Source organism: Colletes latitarsis, chromosome 1, assembly GCF_051014445.1.
Source record: "Colletes latitarsis isolate SP2378_abdomen chromosome 1, iyColLati1, whole genome shotgun sequence".
In the NCBI taxonomy this organism is placed as follows: Eukaryota; Metazoa; Arthropoda; class Insecta; order Hymenoptera; family Colletidae; genus Colletes; species Colletes latitarsis.
The window spans coordinates 42,298,780-42,312,737 of record NC_135134.1 but is presented as its reverse complement, the minus strand read 5'-3'; the positions used below and the strand labels follow the sequence as shown (position 1 = coordinate 42,312,737).

Genomic DNA, 13,958 nt, shown 5'->3' with positions numbered 1-13,958 from the left:
ACTAACTTCTTTAGTAATTAATGAATTCCCAAAAACTATTGAACTATTGTACACATGAAAAAACATTTAATAGAATTGTTATGAATTAAATTATTCGAATAATTTACTACTTGTGATATTTCAATAAACAGTATATCAACGCGTATTGAAATTACACAAATTTTAGAGTCATCGTTAAAAGCTGCAAAGTTTCCCTTTTAAAATGATTTTCGTTTTATGTAGATCCGAATTTTCGTTTTGGAGATATCGTAGTTCAAATGAAGAGGTAATTTTTCAATTTCCACTATCTCTGTCCTCGTTTTACGCTCGGATTTCTCTCTCTCGCGTGCATCGTGCTGACCTACCTCAACATCGTGACCAGGAACTCATAGTATTTCCAAGAATTTGCTATTTTCTACGAGTGCGTAACATTTCCGAGAATTCGTGGTATTCCTTGGAATTTCCTCGAGCATCCCGTGGATCAATGAAAAGTAAACAAATGCTGGGAAGCCTTATATCTCCGGAACTAAACACGCCATCGACTTGAAACAAATTTCATTTCAAAGGGCGTCTCATTTTCTATTCGATTAATATACCGACTATTATAATTTATACTATTTTCTACGCGTATTTTGAAATCTAGGTATTAAATAATTTCCAGTTAGATTTTATTTAATTTCAAAAGTATCTTTATTCTGTTATTTAAATTTAAATTTTTATTTAACGTTTGATGCGCACATATCATGTCAGATTTAGACTTTACACAATATTATCGACTAAACTGATTGACAAATTATAATATAGAAAATTTAATAAAGCAACGTTTATCCTAATATAATGCAATTCGATATGAATTTGGATTCTCTCTCAGTTTTTGCAAAAACACGTATGATTTTGATAGAAATCATTTTTACTTTTGTGTGAAAACTAAAAATAGCAGAAAAATAAATTTAATCTTAAAAAATAAAGAATAGTTTTACAATCGTATGATGTATATATTTATTCAATTTTGTTGCTTTTGGCTGTTGTAGAATAACGTTGCAATTTTAAAAAGCGCTGACACACGTAGTTTTTAGACTTTTGTTTTGCATTTTTGCTCTTTGTTGCGTTGTATCGGATTTCCTGGACAGCTCTGAAAAAGGAAGCGCCTGGAAAAAGTGTCCGAACGTATTTTAATTTGTACAGATCGAGAAAATGTCAATCGGGAACGTGTGCTTGGCGTTTAGTCGCTATGTGGCTATAGTTCACCTGCATCGATGCGTCAGTAACTACGCGTAATCGATATCGATAATGAATACTGTCCAATAAGCACCCACTTTCTATACGTACGAAGTTCGATTCTTTTCATGTATTCCTGGATACTAACCACTGAATTATAAAGAATATTTTTAACCAATTTCGATTGTCAAAAGTTCAGAGTCTCGTTAAATTAAATACAATTTTAAAAATTTTATTAAGCTGCAGACAAAGCAAAATATATAAACTGAAGAATTACCTGTGGCGTCACAGGAACATGATATTTTTCCATAATTCCTCGCTCAGTGAATATTGCAAACCAGAGAAAATACTTTAATTTATTGGACAGAATTAATACAGGAAAATCTTGAATTCCACGTTGGAAACTTGATAATATAATTTCTTCTTTTAATGAAACGCATACAGTTGCTTTTTTAAATGGAAAAACGGATGCTTTTTTATAGAAATTGATTTCTTTCATTACCTCGCGTAATAAAATATTGAGATATAACCACTGAAAACGTAATACACGTTATAAGATTTTTTTACGTTATCAAGTTCGTGCATTTTATTTCAGCAGGTATTCAAATCTTCTACCATTGTATTCTACACACCATTTTTCTCGCTTCGTTACATTTTTCAATTCCATATCGATTGTAGTGTTAATCGTAACTGTTGGTAACAATTATTTTAATCGGTTCAAAATTATATTCTTTAGTCAATTCATTTTTTGGAAAATTTGTTTTAGATTTTATGAGTATTATCTTTAACGTAAATCACGAACAACGTTCTTTCATTATCATTGTTATTCTTGGGCTCTGAATTAAACATGAATTGAAATTTGATTTAAAAATGTATAAATATATTCGCAGAAGAGGTTCACTATTTATGGAATATTTATAAATTTGTCAATCACAAGCATCAGATTATCTGTTTTATTTAAAGGATTAACGTACGATGGAATATAAACTTAGTTAATTACGCGTCTCAAATAAGTATTCCATAATGCATGCGTTGCTCGAATGGTTCGAAGCTACAGATTAACATGGAATCTTGTTTAGCAAAATATCAAGTTGTAATAATTAACAAGAAAATATCTTTTGGGAATGAGCGATATCTAGGGTGGTTAAACCCTCGTGAGGTTTAATCTCGTGCTTCGGTTTAAGGGTTACCGAACGGATTAGGTTCAAAGTTTCGTCGTTACCGAGAAACATGTCGCCTTGCTGAAATTAGCTCAGTGTTGCCTGTCCACAGACACCTTTTCTCAAGAGTGAAACTCATTATCAAGGAATAATGGCACAGACCGGTTAACAATATGTCAACCATACCTAATTCTAACGTACCAATTCGTTGTGACGACACGATTTTAATTTTATGCTTTCAAATTTGCCACCATCGAACTATAAATTCGTTCTTTTAATAATGATCTGAGTTCGTGAATATTACAAGTGAACAAACAAAGGGTACTAAACAAAACGATCTTTGCTTTTGAAAACTTTGAAAGCTCCTTAATTCTTAATTTTAAATCAATGGTAACAGTAAATAAGTCTCTATCAAAACGGTGTAAACAAGTTTGTTTTCGACATTAAAAATAACAAAAATTACAAATGAAAGTTTAGAAAAATTCTTTTAGATTGTCACCTTTAAATTAAAGGATTGTAAAATCCTTTAACATTGTGACGTCATTATAATTGTAATTGATGTTTACTGTTTTCTTTATATAAATTTTTACACGGTAAAACGTATCATAAATATGATAATCTATCGATTGTACTCTATATGACCTCAGCGTTTCTATAATAGTAATATCTACACCTTCGAGTTTCAGAACGTAACTAGCATAAGATTCACGCCTGATAATAAGTGAGCATACTCCTTGGGACTCTCTATCGTACAATATATGGGAGTGTGGACTTGATATACTCCCTTGATTAAGCAAGTTCGTTGGGGGAAAGTGAAAGTACGAAAGTTGGCGTTCGCCGGGACAAGATACGTAATTATATACTTAATGTAGCTACTGATTTATGTCGTTAGGTTACGACGTTGCGCATACTCCATAATCTTATCTTGGTGAAGTTGTGGCGCTGCTTCACTACGGTGTGGAAACTCGTGAGATTCGTAGGAGAACAGAAAAGGAAAGGCGGGGGCGTGTTTCGTTCGGGTCTGCTAGTGGACTCATCAGTAAGGTTTCCTAGCAGGCCCTGCCTTAGACGACTGGGATATTGGGAAGTCGGTCAAGGAATGTATTACATATATAGCAACCGAGGGGTCGGTCGAGCGCTTGTGAGAGCGCGACCCCTCTGGTGGCGAGCATGGGAGGCGACGCCACAAAGTATTCCCCTCATAATTTTCGACGTTCCTTCGATCCATGATCGTTTATAAAAGGTTTAAGGAACCGCGAGAATCAATTTCGTACCACGGATTGCCCTACGTTTTATTTAAATAATCACTTAAATAGAAATTAATTTTTAGAATGCCCAACCGTGATACTAAGAGTCCAAAACAATGTGTATTCTCCGGAAGTAAACTTGGCTAGACAGTACCAAATATCAGAACTGAATCTAAGTGGCGTGTAAAATAAAGTGTCAAAGAGGAAATGTCAAAGCTGTGTTTTTAATCCGTTAATTCTCACTGCAAATGATTAGATATTTCGAATTGAAATTTATGATACATTTTTGTCCAGAGTGATGATAAATTGCAGAATTTTTGTATTCTAATATTTTTTTATTAAAATTCAAACGAGTTACGTCTGGTCGTTAGATATTTCTTCTTCCCGAGTACGAAGGAGTAAATAATAAACACACTGTAATGCACCTTTTCGGCTTTAAGACGAAATTCAGGACCCTGCACTCCGGTTAGTAAACATCCCATGCGCTTTCTCACGTTGTTAGGAGTGCGAAATGTTTGGCCGTTAAGCGGTTAAGATGCATGCTTGGGAAACATTCGCCAGCGTATGTGTTGGTTACGCAAGAAATAGGGGGCGGGAAAGGATTTTAAAACCCCTGTAAATAGCTACGAACAGCTCTCAGCTTCAGCGGCTTAGTCTGGAAAGCTTATAATGTCTCTTTATAAGGCATTATAATAAGTCCAGAACGTTGAATCGAAAATTTATTTCGGTTTAAAATCTATTGTGACAATGCTAAAGCACTGAATATATGAGGTTGATATTTTTAGGAACTATGTATGCGTCGAAAACGTAACCTGTAGAAGTGAAATTTATATTCGCGCACAAGGAAGTCATATTGAACAATGAGTTCTTATAAACACAATGTTAAAAAATCTTTCTTCTCTTTTCTCTTTGATGTGTTAGCGTGAACACCGTGTGTTCACTTGTGGCGATACCTCCCGTATTCGTCACCAGAGGGCTACGCTCTTGACTCTCTCGCAAGCGCTCGGCTGACTATCCTATATACAGGGTGTTCGGCCACCCCTGGGAAAAATTTTAATAGAGGATTCTAGAGGCCAAAATAAGATGAAAATCAAGAATACCAATTTGTTGATGGAGGCTTCGTTAAAAAGTAATTAACAATTAAATTCACAAATTTCAAATCGTTCTGGAAAAATTATTTTCGTTTACGGGGGTCAATTACAATCATTTTTGATGAATAGACATACCCCTGAAATCCTACCCACTTTCGAGAAAAAAATTCGAGTAAGTGCTGAAAGTTTTGGGTGAAAAAAAAGACTTTCGAATCGTCTTGGAAAAATTATTTTTAGTTGCAGGGGTCAATTGCAAGCATTTTTGATCAATAGACATACCCCCGAAATCCTACTCAGTTTCGAGAAAAAAATTCCTTACCGAAAATATAATGTCTGACCATAGCGTTGATATGTTTCACTGAAATTTCATGCGTATCTTTAAAACACCATAACTTCTGAACGGATTGGACGATTTTAATGTTCAAAAAAGCAAACTACGCGTATTTTCATGGAGAATATGTACAAATTGCAAAAATATTCGAAAAGTTGGTCCTTGACCCCGTAAAATGAGAAAAACCACATAACAATGGTCCAATTTTTAAACAGCCATAATTCCTACAATTGTGAATATATTTCAATGAAACTTTTTTCTGAAGTAAAGCTCATGGGTGCCTACAAAAAAGTATTAGACAACTTTTCTGTAGGGCGTCAAACAAAATTACTAAAAATGAAAAAGGAATTTTTTAAGAAAAATCGACAGAAGGTAGGTGCCTAAATTTTTCGACGAAAAAAAAAATTTTTAATTAATTCAATTACAATCATTTTTGATGAATAGACATACCCCTGAAATCTTGCGCATTTTCGAGAAAAAAATTCAGTACGATCGGAACTTTAAGCGTTAATAACTGTTTAACAAAGCCTTCATCAACAAATTGGTATTCTTGATTTTCGTCTTATTTTAGCCTCTAGAATCCCCTAATAAAATTTTTCCCAGGGGTGGCCTAACACCCTGTATATCCTCCTCGACAGACCATTCAATGTCCCCTCTCCTTTCTGTTTCTTTCCTCCTGCTATCTGCTAATGATTTTTCGAAATCAGAAACACCAAAACCCAAGATGGAAGCTCCTTGAGCCGCCAAGAAGAAGAAACATCGACGCTGAGATGGTGTTTTGTTGGTAGCACATCGTATCCTCTCCCTTGCAGCTTTCTCGCGCATTTCCTTCTTGTCCGACGACGTTTTCGCGGTACAAGTTCGAAGGAGCCCGTCATTCCGCCCGGAGGAGAGGCACAGGTTGGTAGTTCCTCGATGAAAAACGACCGACAAGACGAATGGTTCCTCATCTTGGGCGCAACTCTCGCGCCTCTTGCCATAAGGCAACACGAGCGCGGAAACAAATGATGTCTCGGATGTACATTTATTACGTGGCCGATGCGAAGAGGAACTTCTGCGACGACCCTGATTGCGAGGCGCGCACTGACCTCGTTGAATGTGTCGTTCGCGTGGTGGTGAGGAAGTGGGAGGGGGGGGGGGGCGAAGGAAAAAAGCGCGAGGACAAAGGTTGTTTCCCCTGTCGGCGCGTTTTCTTTCCAACGAACGTCAACGCAACGGAAGAAAACTAAGGGGGACTCCAAGTCGCTAATACGGGGTGAGTCTGAAGGGGTATCACACAATTTCCCCGGGTTTATTGTGCCTCTCGAAAGAATGAAAAGCACTGTAACAAACACGGGTCCTTGAACCTTTTGTATTCGAGACAGAGCCACTTCTGAAACTGCACCAGGCATTATGCTTAGCATTTATGAAGTAGGTCGTTTATATCTTTCGGACGCGGTTGGATATCGTAGTCAAAAGTCAGATCGAGAATTTTACTACGATCACCGTGAACTAGCGCGAAATAACCCTGGGGTACGGGGAAGTGATTAGTTATTACTAGACTGTGGATGTTCGTGCATTTATGGCAAATTTGAATTCTCAAAAAACTACAGAATGCACTTAATATGTATTGTTATATTTAGGGGTTGAAGCAACCCTCTGCAAAGCTCCCATTTCGTTGATTCTATTAATAAAACTATGAATTTCCATAAAGATCCACAGTCTAGTTATCATCTTGATGATGGTTTTCAACGAAAATGTAAGTTTTTGTTTATTAAAAAGAAATTTCTTTCTTTTAATGTGTCCGTATGTGTGTGTGTACTATACTCATTGACTGTACGTTTGTTACCACGAATATGTCCAAGCTGCTGAATGGATTTCAATGTCAGGGTACAAAATCTTCTTGAATGTTTATCGTCGCGAAGATCCATAAGCCACAAGCTCGAGGAACGCGATGCTCGCGGTTCGATCCAGCGGAAAACTCGGATCGATAATAAACCACTTCGACGAAGTATTTTAATCCCGATCTCGGCTCGAAATCGACCGACGAAAAGAGATAGAGAAGGGCCGCGTAGGAGGGAGATTTTCCACTGCGGGTTCAGCCGTTTCCCATTAGCGCTAATGAAAGATCCGTGCAGTGACTTTGCTCCTCTTTTTACTCTCTATACACGAGTTTTCGAATGCCTAAAGGACACGCGAAGCTTAATTAATGCCCTTTCGGATCGGGCCACCTTGCGATTCGCGCGAGGAAATCAGCGATGAATATTTCGTGCGTCATTGAAGCGTTACGATGAAGGGAACATTTTCGTCATGATATTCCGGCGTCCTGATTCCATACTTAAATAATTTATAAGTGTTCCGAACGTTTTCTTCTTCCAATAAGATTTGTCATTTAATCGCGGAGTGGTGACTCTATTATTAGTGTTATCAACCTTTTACCAGTTTACGATAATACGTGACATTTCGGTTTTAATAAATTTAGAATTTTATTGAAAAATTAATGAAGGTGGTTTAGATTTAAACTAGCTTATATATCGACTGCGATACCCTTTTCGTTCTATACAAAGTATATAAAAATGACGATTAACGGTGGAGACTATCCGTTCGTTTTTATTTATGCTTGTATATCGCTGCATCAATGCAATAAATTATGAACTTTGATCGAAGAATTATTGTAACAATTTAAAAATTATGTGCAGGGAGGAGAATTGACGCGCAATTGGTTTAATCTAACCCCTCGATACATAGAATCCCGTGTTCCACACGAGTATGGCGAACCGTTCAAACTTTGGACTCCAAAATACACAAGCCTGTGTCTTACACAGCGGGCATTTGATACGCTTCTTGCTACCGGTTTAGTTACCCTAGCCGTTAACCTAAATAATGTACATTGTTGTTCAAACGTTTCGAACACTCATCAATGTCACTCTTTTTGAAAAAAATATGTATCAAGCATTAATTAATTACACTGCTTCCATGTTCGATTAATCATGCAAAATATTGCTTCGATTTGATATTTGAAACCATTAAAAATACACGTTGGAAAGAGAAGGATGTTGCCTTAGGCATATAATAAAAGAGAGTATCGAGAAATATCAATGATATCGAGAATATAATTATTTTATTTTTGAGGGAATATTTGTTGTTGTGTGAAGTAGATCGAGAGGTATTTACTTAACATAATTTCCGTCTCCGTGTAGAAGCTGCCTTGTTCGTTGCAGTAAGAAGGAGAACGGAAAAAGAAAAAAATGAGATACTTCTGCCAAAGTTATAATGGTGGATTGAATGTTATACCAAGCATTGAGATCAACCATATCCAATTAAACTTTTATTTTAGTTTTACAAATAAAGGCTTGTAGCTTTTTAATTCATAAAGGGGGGAATTATTGTTCACTGTCTACATTGTACTATCCTTTTTATTCTGGAAATAATACAAGTTGTACCATTAAAGATAAAACAAGGACATACTATTGTATATTTACGAAACAATTTCGTCCAGAAAAAAAATGTTGTAAAACTAGCTTTAAAAAAAACTGGCTAAACATTTGTTCAGAAAGTGCAGAGAAAAATGAATCTCATTTATATTTGAACCACTTTCGTATTAAGATAACTTTCTTAAACTGAATTAACATGCATTTACGGGTTCAGCTTTACGAAATCTTTCTCCCGCTGTACTGAAGTTTACTATATTATTTTGAACTCTAATTCTCATTTAGTATTATGGAACTCGGTGCATTGTTCGTTAAGTCCTATTAACACTTAAAGGACGGATAGGACAAACGTAAATCTACGTGACTTACCCTTAAGTATTGAAATAGCTTTGGGAATTAGAATTTCTAAACAGCTTTCTCTTCTCATAAATGCCACCTACTTGCTTTCATTCTCATACGTTCTTTAGTTTGCTCGATATCGTGCGTTCATTCTATTTTCTAAAACATTCCGAGAGACCTCTTTTGTTGTAAAAATAAATTTTTCTAATTACTCCCACCGCGAAGTGACAATATATATTTTTATTTTGAAAAATCTTGTCTATGAGTATTCTATTTAAGCAATGTTTTCATTACTTCCATTATTTACTCGAATATAATAATTTTCATTCAAAATTTTCAACTTTGCTTCAAAAGATTGACTCTTTTATATAATTCAGTTCAAAGAAAGCAATAATATAAACATAAAATTAATAAATCAAATTGATGCAATTAAAAATAGTACTTTAGAAGGATAAATCTTTTTTTTTGACAGAATATATTGTGAATAATAGAAATTTAAATTATAATTCTCTAATACAAAAATTATTTTATACAAAAAGGGAGAAGTGAAATATATTTGAAGCTGAAAATTATGATATTCTTCGTGATATATGTGTGACATATTTCAGATAGGAAAAAATAAATATAAATACCTTTCATAGTTAGCGTTAATCGTGCTTTCGTTGCTGCATTAAAATTACAAACGTTTCAAAAGACTTTAGAAATTAGATTCGAGCAAAAGTTACATTCTTCTCCGTGTTGTCGCGTTAGATGTAATGAGCACTAATTACCGCTGTCATTCTTGATTTCTTTCGCCTTTATTAGATTCGAATTACATACCTACAAACAAGCGCAGCCATCAACTTTCATTTGCGACAGGGATTGCACTTTCAACGTATTACGTTTTATTGACGGTACAGTAACTGGAGTAACACAGTATACATTCGCGCGTCTTAGACACCGAATTGTGTCGCGGGAATTCGAACAGATTGTCTCGTGATTCAAGATTAATTCGTGTCTGTCTGAGACGATTGAGAGGATCGATTTGAAAGCCATTTAATTATATCTTTTAAAGAGATAATTTCATTAACGATTATTCAAGACAAAATTTGGAGACAGTGTGCTTAGTATAGTAGTATTCTTATTAAATATTTAACGTATTTAAAGTACAGCACAGTCAGTCAGTTATTAAATTCATTATAGTCGTGACGGGTGAGAGAGGAAGTTCAACGAAGTATGAAATATTGCAATCCTTAATAAAATTCAAATTCGGATTAATGAAGGAAATAACTCAGACCCACGTTACAGATTAATATAAATGGTGGTTCTGAAATAAACAGTATATTAAAACAAGTATGGAACGAAAACAGAAAAATTATTTTGGAGAATATATAAAACATAATACAAGTTTTAGTTACTAGAACTTTTTGGTATCTTGTACTCGCTTGGAGGAAGTTACTTTGTTCGATTTAGTTTTAAAAAATCATTTCAAATAATCGCCAAGCGAATATTAGAAGGTAAATACACAATCGCGTACATTTGTCTACCTAAATTCATATTGTGGATGTGTTTGCAGTGCGGTTTCCTTTAATCTAATTATAAAATATGGTAGAAAGGTAAATGTAGAATCGACTAAATTTACCTTCCTAAATATGATGCTTTCGCACAAACATAATTCCTAATTCGAGGAGACTCATATTGAAATTTGTTTGCAGAACGATGCGAGGAATCCGTGACTAGATTTATGGCGATTGTGATCAAATGTATTTGTTTTTTACTCGTATGATCTGGAATATTGAAAAGGATACAAGAGGATTTCGATTTAAACTGGACTGAAATAACAACTAAAACGAAGATACATTTTTATTTCACTAGCAGTATTAATGTAATTCAAACTACCTTACCATTGACAAAACATCGTTATACTTATAGGTTAAATAATACACAGTTTTCTCTAACTCAATTCTGTTTTACTTAAAGTACAACAAAAATAAACCATTAACGTTAAAAATGAAATAAAATATCGTTCCTATAATCTTATACGTTAAAAAGTTAGAACTTCTTTTACACAAACCTTTTCAATCCGAATCCGAGCCCGTTTCAAGATAACTTGGACAATTTTCGCAGATAGTTTTCTTACTTGATGTTCATGTTTGAAGTAAAATTTGATTTCCATGTCTTTGTTCCTTGGATAAATATCACATTTCGATTGAATCCCTTTGATTTCCGACGTAAGTCCAACCAAGAACGAAACGCTTGAGCGACGAGTTGAAGAATAAATATAGAAAAATCGTGAAAGAATAATGTTGGACAAAGATAAAAATAGGAGAACGTAATGGCAATGATGTAACTTTGAACGGTAAATATGTTTTTGTTTCGAGATCCTAAATTTATACACTAGAGTTTCGATAATCCGGCATCCGGAATGTCCGAATAATCGGCATATTTGCAACAAATTTTAAAGAAAAATCGACAGGGGTAGGGGGACAAATTTTTCGACGAAATTAAAAAATTTCATATCATTCTGGAAAAATTATTTTTGGTTTAGGGGGTCAATTACAATCATTTTTGGTGAATAGACATACCCCCGAAATCCTACACACTTTAGAGAAAAAAATTCATTACGGAAAATATACTGTCTGACCATACGTTCATATGTTTCCCTGAAATTTCATGCGAATCTTTAAAATGTCATAACTTCTTAACGGATTGGACGATTTTAATGTTTCAAAATCCAAACTACGCGTATTTTGGTGCAGAATATGTAAACATTCAAAAAATATACGAAAAGTTGTTTCTTAACCCCGTAAAGTGACAAAAACCCCATAAAAATGGTCCAATTTTCAAACGGCTATAACTTCTAGAATAGTGAATATATTGGATTGAAATTTTGGGAGGAAGTAGAGCTCATGGGTACCTACAAATAAGTATTAGACAACTTCTTTATAGGGCGCCAAAGAAAATTACTAAAAATCAAAAACGAATTTTTAAGAAAAATCGATAGGGGATAGGTGCCCAAATTTTTCGGCGAAATTGAAAAGTTTCAAATCACTCTGAAAAAATTATTTTCGGTTGTGGGGGTCAATTACAATCATTTTTGGTGAATAGACATACCATCGAAATTCTACGCAGTTTCGAGAAAGAAATTCACTAATGTAGACAAATTTTGCAACGAAAAAAAATTTTCTCAAATCGTTCTAAAAAAATTATTTTTATCTAGGGGCATTAATTACAATCATTTTTGGTAAATAGACATACTGTCGAAATCCTACGCACTTTCGAGAAAAAAATTCTTTGCCAAAAGTACAATATAATATGTGACCAGAAATGTTTCTGTAATTTCATTTTCTGTCTCACTTCCTCTTGTGTTCATTTCTGAAACCTGTTGGTAATATTTCGAATGGCACGAAAATGGTACTGGGGCTCTAGAGCCCTAGAGAATTGTTCCGAAAAAATACATCGAATGTAAGGTCTACTCGTATACCTGGTCTGTGATTATGGTCCTCGTTTTTATCACTTCGTATGTAGGTATAGTACAATTATCCGACATATTTGATTTTCTGGCATTCCCCGAGTCTCGAGTATGCTGAGTAATCGGAATTTTACTGTAACTGAAATTCGAGTATTTAACCCGAGAATAACCTGTATTAGGAAACGGTTGGGGAGGTTGCGTTGAAAGTCGTTGGCGCGTGCACCGTTGATAAAGATTTTGTTATAATTTGTAAAAGACACGAAATATACCGATCGACGGATCCTTTGGTTGAACGACCGAGTTCCTGTACCGCGTGGAGGTCTGAAAGGTTCGCGAAGAGCGTGAGGGTGAAGGGTGCACCCATTGCCGAAGACATTTAGTTCTCTACTCCGTTAACCCCGAGTACCCTGGCACAATCGAATCAACAACGGATGGGTAATTTCCTCCGAGAACGGAACAAAGCCGGCCGCTCATGGGATATCGAGCCCAAGGGAAAAATGCACGCGAACAAAGAGCCGATAATTGTAATTGCGATCTGGTAGTCACCGGAAATGCGATTTATTGCCGGGAAAACCCGGAGGCAGTTGTCGCGGTCTGTTAACTCGTTCTCTCGAAGAGAAATATCTATTGCAGATTAAGAGATTGCGATCGCATACGTCGACGTTGTTGGCAATTAGGCACGAGGCTCGGTGGTTCATCCGCTGAGGGTGGAAACGGAACGAACTCAGCTGTATTCAGAGCTCTTTGCATCGTAGCAGATCCAAAAATGGATTTTCAGTGAAACTGTACACTCGTAGGTTTCTAAAATTGTATTTTGTTACGCGACGCTTCAACATTTTTGCTGCTGGAAAATCGATAAATATCGGTACCGGTAGGCTTTGGCACGTAGCCTGACGAGAAAAACGTGCCTCTGTGCACTGCGTGCTTTATTCGCTAAAACGATCGATCGAAATTTAATTTTAATCTATATGAAATATCTGGGACGCTATCTTTGCGAGAAAAAAGAAATTAAAATTGACAAAATTCCTTGCTTGGCAGGCAGAGATTCGCGAGAAAAAATATCCACGTTCATGTCTAAATAATAGATGATCGGATAAATAACACGCGGTCGTATAAAACTATGGGTGTGTCATATCAGTACTAAACGATAATATATTATTTTCAAAGGTTTTTTTTAAAAACTATCACCGAGAAGAAAGCAGGATATTTTGAAAAAATAAACTGTACCTGTATTAACGTATAAAAAATATTTAAAGTCTACATAGCAGTAAGTTATATGTGTGATATTGTAAATAATATTTCGACCATGATTACGAATAATTAGCATAGACGTTTGTGTCACAGTATAAATACAGAATTTCGTACTCGAAGTACCGAGAATCAACTATGTACATTGGGCGACGAGGGAGACTTCGGTTCCGCGGAAAGTTTGAAGAAATTAACAGCTAACTAGGAAGAGTAATTAACTTTCAGTAAACAGAGAATGTGATGTGGTAGTTTTGTTTAAGATCTTATTTGCTACAGGTTATAACCATTTCAAATTTCTTGAAACGTTTGGGTAGCAGATATTCCACGCGATGTTAGCAATATTATCATTAAAGTATCACTGGCACGCTTGGTGCTCCAAATATGTAAATTCCAGTTCCAAAACATTAATAAATATTCGAAGATATAGAGAAGTCAGTAATTTATAAATCTTTATAGATTTCATTCTTCGTCAGAAATCGATCAA

General features: G+C 35.3%; 1 protein-coding gene across 1 annotated transcript in view; it reads left to right on the top strand.

Moving 5' to 3' along the window:
- Positions 1 to 13,958, top strand: part of LOC143351613 (zwei Ig domain protein zig-8) — a 154,070-nt gene that overhangs the window by 90,821 nt on the left and 49,291 nt on the right. The gene's annotated exons all lie outside the window — the stretch shown is intronic.